The sequence below is a fragment of the Vombatus ursinus genome, unplaced genomic scaffold (assembly GCF_900497805.2).
Source record: "Vombatus ursinus unplaced genomic scaffold, bare-nosed wombat genome assembly UNPS02014798.1, whole genome shotgun sequence".
Lineage (NCBI taxonomy): Eukaryota > Metazoa > Chordata > Mammalia > Diprotodontia > Vombatidae > Vombatus > Vombatus ursinus.
Genome location: NW_020954576.1, coordinates 59,513,749 through 59,521,805, shown reverse-complemented (window position 1 = coordinate 59,521,805; position 8,057 = coordinate 59,513,749).

Genomic DNA, 8,057 nt, shown 5'->3' with positions numbered 1-8,057 from the left:
CTTCTCTTCTCTTCTCTTCTCTTCTCTTCTCTTCTCTTCTCTTCTCTCCTTTCCTCTTCTCTCATCTCCCCTTCTCTTCTCTTCCGCTCTCTTCTCTTTTCCTCTCCTCTCCTCTTCTCCTTTCCTCTCTTCTATTCTCTTATCTTCCTTTTTCCTTTCTTCTCTTTTCCTCTCCTCTCCTCTCCTTGTCTCCTTAGCTTCCTTGGGATGCATCTCAGATGCTGCCTTCTACAAAAAACCTGGCTTGATCCTCCTGGGTATCAGTGTTCTCTCCCTCCTCAAATGATATTTTACTTACTTATCTGTACCCTCCCATAGCTTGAGTAAAATATAAGCTTCCTGAGGGCAGGGACTATTTATCTTTCTTTTTTTTTCTTTTAGGGACTAACACAATTCCTCACACAGTAAGTTTAATAAATGTTTGTTGAATTGAATCAAGTTAATTAGGGAGAAAAGATTCATCATGGATCACAGTCTTTTAAAATAGACCAAAAGAAAAAAAAAGCTTTGAGGAAAGGTCTCTATTTTGATTAGTTGAAATGTAATGGTGGGGATTGGTTGAGGAAATCAATCAGATTACTCCACTTCATCTAAAGTAAGTGATAAACTACTACTATCAGGTAAGAATATGGTTTTGTTGAATCAAGTTGATCAAAAACATTCCAAGTAAGTGTGAAAAGGCCTTGATCAATTTAGATGTTGATGATGAGCTAATGGATGAATTGGAAGTGATGTTGCACAGGAGGAATGTTCAGATTAGCTGACACCTTGGATCTTCCAATGCAAAGTTGAGATAGCAATTCCAGCTAATGAGGAGAGAATGTTCCAGTTGAATCTTATGAGAAGGAATTCACTGAGTGAAGGATTATGAAGAAATCACAAAGAAAACCTTGCCCTTGATTTCCCCTGACACCATTGACTGGAAGAGAACCTCATGAACTTGGAGGACTTTCCAAGGACTGGTAAAAAGGACCAGTAAGAATTCAAATCTTCTCCTCCCCTCCTTAAGTTGGGATAGAAATTGAAACAGGGAACTTGCAATGGAAAAGCAGAAGGAGATTTGAATGCAGAATCAGAATTGGAGTTCTTGTAGAATCAAAATTGAAAAAATCGTTAGAAATACTGTTTTTATCTTATTACTGTCTTGCTCAAGAACCTACTATGGCTCCCATTTGCCTTTTGCAGTGAGTCCAACCTCTTCTGCATAACTTTCAAGGTCCTTTATAACCTAGATTCTACTTACATATCCAACCTTATTTCCCATCTTCCATTACGTGCATCCTCCACTCTAGTCAGGCCAGTTTGCTTAATGTCCTCTACATATGACATACTTATTCAGGCCTCCTTACCTTTGCTGTCCTGAGCCCTCACATATTTTTGATATTATGCATCCTTCTTTCATCCTGTTTAAGCCTTATTGATCAAGTTCAAGACATATCTGCTGCATGAACCAATTTCTAACTCCTCTAGCCCACATTCATTTCCCCCTTCTCTAAGCAATTTTAGACTAACCAGTATGAAGCAGTGTAAAGCATACTGAATCTAGAGTTAAAAGACCTGGGGTCAAATCTTGGCTCTGCTGCTGAGGACTTGTATGACCCTAGGCAAGTCTTTTAATTTTTCTGGTCTTCAGTTTCCTCTTTTTAAAATTAGTGAGGGTTTCCAGCTCTAAATATGTAATTCTATGAATTGTAATTGTGAACTTGTAATCAACAAGCATATGTTAAGTACTTACTACATGCCAGACACTGTTAAACATTGGGAATGCAAATAGAAACAAAAAGAGAGACAGCTCCTGTGCTCCAGAAGCTTATGTTCTAATGGGAGAAGATAATATATAAAAAGAAATTGGGGTTAAAAAGGGGTTTGGGGGGGTGGAGCCAAAATGGCAGAGTAAAAGCAGTGACTTGCTTGAGCTCTCCCCCAAACCCCTCCAAATACCTATAAAAAATGACTCTAAACAAATTCTAAAGCAGCAGAACCCACAAAAAGACAGAGTGAAACAAATTTCCAGCCCAAGACAGTCTGGATGGTTGATCAGAAAGGTATATCTTGCTAGTCTGGGAGAGAAACACAGTTTGGTGTAGGCACACAGGCCTCAGTGAACCTGGAGCAGGCCTCAGAGGACTGAATTGCAGGCAGCTGTGGTGATTTCCTGACTTCTCAACTCATGAACACCAAAGACAACTTAGAAAGTCACTAGGAAAAGTCTGTGTCTGCAGCGAGAGAGGAGATAGTTCTCAGCCCCAGTTCCCAAGTGTGGCCCCAGAGCAGCGGCTACCTCTGCAGCTTCCGGCCCACAGACTGAGGAGGAATCGAGTGGCTGATCAGAGGGGGATTGCAGGGATCTCTTTGCTGGTGCAGGATTCTCTTGCTTTGACCATTGTTGGATCTGGGTCACAGTTCTGGGTGGTGGTCCTCGGGAGAGGAGGAGCGCTGGCGTGGTGGAGCTTGTAGTGGCGGTGGAGAGGGAATCCTCCTCAATGTTCCAAGACAGAAAAGAGTGCTTGTGGTCACTCATAGACCAGAGCATAGGCCAGGAAAGGAGTAAACACCTCGTCCTTGATCATAGCACCTTGGAAGAACTGAAAATGTATAGGTCCCTAGAAGTATCTCTGAAAACAACTGCACAAAACCCCTGAAGTTTGAGACAGTACATTCTCCACACTGGAAGCAGACTCCTACCTTAACAAAGAGTTTGTAACTCAAGTAATTGGCTGGGATCAAGAGCAAGCAGCACAAAGAGAGTCAGACTATAGAACCTTACTTTGGTGACAAAGAAGATCAAAACATACAACCAGAAGAAGACAACAAAGTCAAAGCTCCTACATCCAAAGCATCCAAGAAAAATATGAATTGGTCCCAAGCCATAGAAGAGCTCAAAAAGGATTTTGAGAAACAAGTAAGAGAAGTAGAGGGAAAACTGAGAGTGATGCAAGAAAACAAGTCAACAGCTTGCTAAAGGAGACCCCAAAAAATACTGAAGAAAATAACACCTTAAAAAATAGCCTAACCCAAATGGCAAAAGAGGTCCAAAAAGCCAATGAAGAGAAGAATGCCTTAAAAAGCAAAATTGGCCAAATGGAAAAGGAAGTACAAAAGCTTACTGAAGAAAATACTTCCTTAAAAATTAGAATGGAGCAATTGGAAGCTAGTGATTTTATCAGAAATCAAGACACTGTAAAACAAATTCAAAAGAATGAAAAAATAGAAAACAATGTGAAATATCTCATTGGAAAAATAATTGACCTGGAAAATAGATTTAGGAGAGAGAATTTTAAAATTATTGGACTATCTGAAAGCCATGATCAAAAAAAGAGCCTAGACATCATCTTCCAAGAAATTATCAAGGAAAACTGCCCTGATATTTTAGAACCAGAGGGCAAAATAGAAATTGAAAGAATCCACCGATCACCTCCTGAAAGAGATTCCCAAAGGAAAACTCCTAGGAATATTGTAGTTAAATTCCAGAGTTCCCAGGTCAAGGAGACAATATTGCAAGCAGCTGGAAAGAAACAATTCCAGTATTGTGGAAACACAATCAGGATAACACAAGATTTAGCAGCTTCTACATTAAGGGACCGCAGGGCTTGGAATATAATATTCTGGAGGGCAAAGGAGATAGGATTACAGCCAAGAATCACCTACCCAGTAAAACTGAGTATAATCCTTCAGGGGGGAAAATGAAAATTCAGTGAAATAGAGGACTTTCATGCATTCTTGATGAAAAGACCAGAGCTGAATAGAAAATTTGATTTTCAGATACAACACTCAAGATAAACATGAAGAGGTAAATAGGAAAGAAAAATCATAAGAGACTTATTAAGGTTGAACTGTTTACATTCTGCATGGAAAAATGATATTTGTAACTCATGAGTCTTTTGTCAGTATTAGAGTAGTTGGAGGGAAAAATTATATGTATGCACGTATAGATAGATAGATACATAGATAGATACATAGATAGAGGGTACAGAGTGAGTTGAAGATGAAGGGGTGATATCTAGAGAATAAAATTAAGAAGTGAGAGAGGATTATAGGGAGAGAAGGAGAAAGGGAGAGGTAGAATGGGGTAAATTATCTCACATAAAACAAACAAGAAAAGGCTTTTACAGTGGAGGGGAAACAGGGGGAAGGTGAGAGGGAATGAGTGAATCTTATTCTCATTGGATTTGGATTAAGGAGAGAATAACATATACACTCAGCTGAGTATGGAAATCTATCTTCAGAAAATAGGGGGGAAGGGGACAAGAGAGCAGGGAGATGATAGAGGGGAAGGCAGATTGGGGGAGGGGGTAATCAGAAGCAAACACTTCTAAGGAGGGACAGGGTCAAAAGAGAGAATAGAATAAATGGGGGGCAGGATAGGATGAAGGGAAATATACTTAGTTTTTCACAACATGATTACCATGGAAGTGTTTTGCATGACTACACATATATAACCTGTATCGAGTTGCTTGCCTTCTCAATGATGGTAGGTGGGGAAGGAGGAAGGGAGAAAATTTGGAACCCCAAATTTTAAAAATGAAAGTTAAAAAAAAATGTTTTCACATGCAACTGGGAAATAAGATATACAGGAAATGGGGTATAGAAATCTATCCTGCCCTACAAGAAAATTGAAGGCGAAAGGGATAAGAGAAGGGGGTAGAGGTAGAAGGGAGGGCAGATCAGGAGAAGGGGTAGACAGAATGCATGCCATCTTGGGGTGGGGGGAGGGACGAGATGGGTAGAAAATTTGGAACTCAAAATCTTGTGGAAGTGAATGCTGAAAACCAAAAATAAATAAATTTAAAAAAATATTAATGAAATATAAAAAAAGGGGTTTGGAAGAATATGGTGGCAAAGTCTGGAGAATGAAGGATAACTAGCCTAAGTCCTTTCTCAAAATGATGAAATTACTTTTACATGGAATTTAGCACTTAACTAATAACTGACTCATATAGTGGGCAACTAGGTGGTATAGTGGAGAGCACCAGTCATGGAGTTAAGAAGACCTGAGTTCATATCTGGCCTCTGACACTTACTGACTCTTCTCCTTCAGGCCCCTTCTCCCACTGATAAGTTCTTAGAAGTGTGACTCTGGGCAAGTCACTTCACCCTGTTTACCTCAGTTTCCTCATCTATAAAATGAACTGGAAAAGGAAATGGCAAACCACTCCAGTATCTTTGCCAAGAAAACCCCAAATGGGATCATGAAAAGTCAGATGTGACAAAACGACTGAATGAAAGCAATAAAACTTAGGTAGTGCTTTAAGATTTACAAAGCATTAGTCAAGTGATGACATTTGGGTCCTCTTCTGAGAACAAAGGACAGCAACCAACCAACCAACAAACACTGTCTCACCACAACCCTGTGAGGCAGGTAGCACTGGTATTTGTATTCCCATTGGCAGATGAGGAAACAGGTCCAAGGAGGGCATACCTTACCCATCATCTCATAGCTAGTAGGTATCAGTAACAGAATTCAAACTGAGTCAATCAATAAGTATTTATTAAGAGCTTATTATTCTCTAGGCACCTTATTAGTTGCTAAAGATACAAATACAAGTAAAAAGAAAGACATTCCCTGTCCTCAAGGAGCTTACATTTTAATCAAGGGACACAATACATAAGACATGAGTTGAAAAGTGGGAGGGAGAGGGAGACATAATGGCAAAATCTGGAGAGTCAGAAGCTCAGCTGGGAGGGGAATGAAAGAGGTCTCAAAGGGAACTCGCAAACAGGAGAAGGGGGTAGGGATGGAGGGATGCTTTAGAGTGAGAAGACCAGATGGTGAAAGATGGCTGGTCTGGACTCTTCCCCCAAATGGAAATTCTGAGAACTTATCAATGGGAGAAGGGGCCTGAAGGAGAAGAGTCAGCAGATAGTTGAGGTGGAGGCACCTGGCTCTAAGTTCAGTTAGGGCTCTGGATTTGGAGGTAGCAAAAGGTGGGATCTGAGCTGGGCTTTGAAGGATATCAGGGAAGCCAGGACATGGGGATGAGGAGGGAGAGCATTCCAGGCATGGGACACAGCCAGTGAAAATGCACCAAGCTGGGAAATTGAGTGTCTTGTTACAGGAGCAGCAATGAAGCCGGCATTATTGCAGATCCTCAGACAGTGCCTTAGGCACATAATAAATTCTTCTCAATAAATACTAGTTGATGGCATATAGTACAGGCCTCTGTAAGCAATGCACATCCCTTTGCGGCTGTTGACCTGGCCTTCCATATCCAGAATCCATTTGCATCAATCAGGTCTCTCATGATGTTGCTCTAGGTCTGATTTCTTACTACCTTGGCAGAAAATTAAAATTGCCAGGTCCTTCTTCCTAAGGTAGGGAAGACAGAGCAGCTGGAGAAAGCTGGGCCAGGAAAATACATATTTTTATAAACCAGAGCAGGACCCTTTCATTATTCCACCTTCCCAGAGTGAACTGATCATGTTTTATTCATCGAAAATATAGATTTTTATTGTTCTTCCTCTTCTCTCTAACAGCAGTGATTCCGCCCTGATCTGGCATGGCAATGTAGTTCATCTGTCCCTCAGGAGGGCTTTCTCCCCCTCCCCTCCCCCCATGGCTCTACTTCATTTCTGCCAGCTGCTCATTGCATTGTCTGGGATGGAGAGCCCCACTGCTGGGAGAGAGGCGACTCCCTTGGCTAGGGGAAGGGGGCTTTTGTTTCTTATTATCCAAAGGAGCTAGTATGGGTAGAAGGACGGTGAAATAAAAAGGGAGGAAATGACATTTAGAATGCAGATGGATAACCCATTTGTTTAGTCCCAAGGAACCACGTCTTCTCTCTGTGTATGTAATTTATTGACTCCAGGGTTTGTGGCGGTTGCTTAGTGGTATACATGTTGTGCTAGAGGAGTGAGGCACGTGTGTGAAAGACAAAGGCAGAAGGGAGTGCCTTGGGTCTAATTCTTCCTGGGTCAGTCTTCTCCTCCAGAGGCAGAGCTCCTAATGTCTCCCCAGGCTAGGTCAAAACTAAGAGGAGAATTGGCTTTGAGACCCCTTTAAGGGGGAGAAATAGTAAAAACAAACATCTGCCTCCCCCCACTACCCTGGCCCTCCCTGTCAAAATACTCGACACATTTTCACCTCCTTCCTCTTGTTTGGGTAATTACCTCAATCCCTGCTCTTTAGTTGTGCTGTAATGTCTGAAGGAAGTTCTGTGGGGCTAGACAGAGGGGAATTTGGGGAAGAAAATGAGCCTTTGAACTCAGGGGCAGATTTACTCTCCAATTTATCAGATGGAAAAACTGATCAAAAAGGTTAAAAAAATAAAAAAAGGTCACCAGGGTCCAGGGCTCCCTGCTTTCTAGGTCAGATCTGACCAAGCCTTGCTCTGCTCTCTGAATGCTTACATGACAAACCCTGGGACATTCACCTGAGAAATGATAATGAAAGGGAAATAAAATATCTGTATTAAAATGGACATCAATGTCCAAAGAGATTAGTCCTGTCACAAAACATATAAAAGAGATATGGTGGCCTATGGAATAATAACCTTTCACTTAAAGCAGAAACTAACTAAGCAGCAATCCCACCTCTCCAGAGTGTAGTGAAGAACACGTAAGGTCTCTGAGCAGCCAAATACACGTTACAAGGTCCATGTGCTAAAATATTTATAGCAGCTCTTTTTGTGGTGGCTAAGAACTGGAGATATAGGGGATGACTGTCAACTGGGGAATGGCTGAACAAGTTATGATATCGGATTGTAATGGAATAGTATTGTGCTATAAGAAATGAGAAGCATAATGATTTCAGAAAAAACCTGGGAAGACTTACATGAACTGATACAAAGTAAAGCGAGCAGAATCTGGAGAATTTTGTACACATTAACAACAGCATTTTATGATGAAGAACTGTGAATGACTTGGCTATTCTCAGCAATACAATGATCCAAGACAATGCCAAAGGACTCATGATGAAAAATGCTGTCCACCTCCAGAGAAAGAATTGATATTGTCTGAATACAGACCGAAGCATATATTTTTCATTTTCTTTCCTTCTTCCTTCCTTCCTGCCTTTCTTTCTTTCTTTCTTTCTTTCTTTCTTTCTTTCTTTCTTTCTT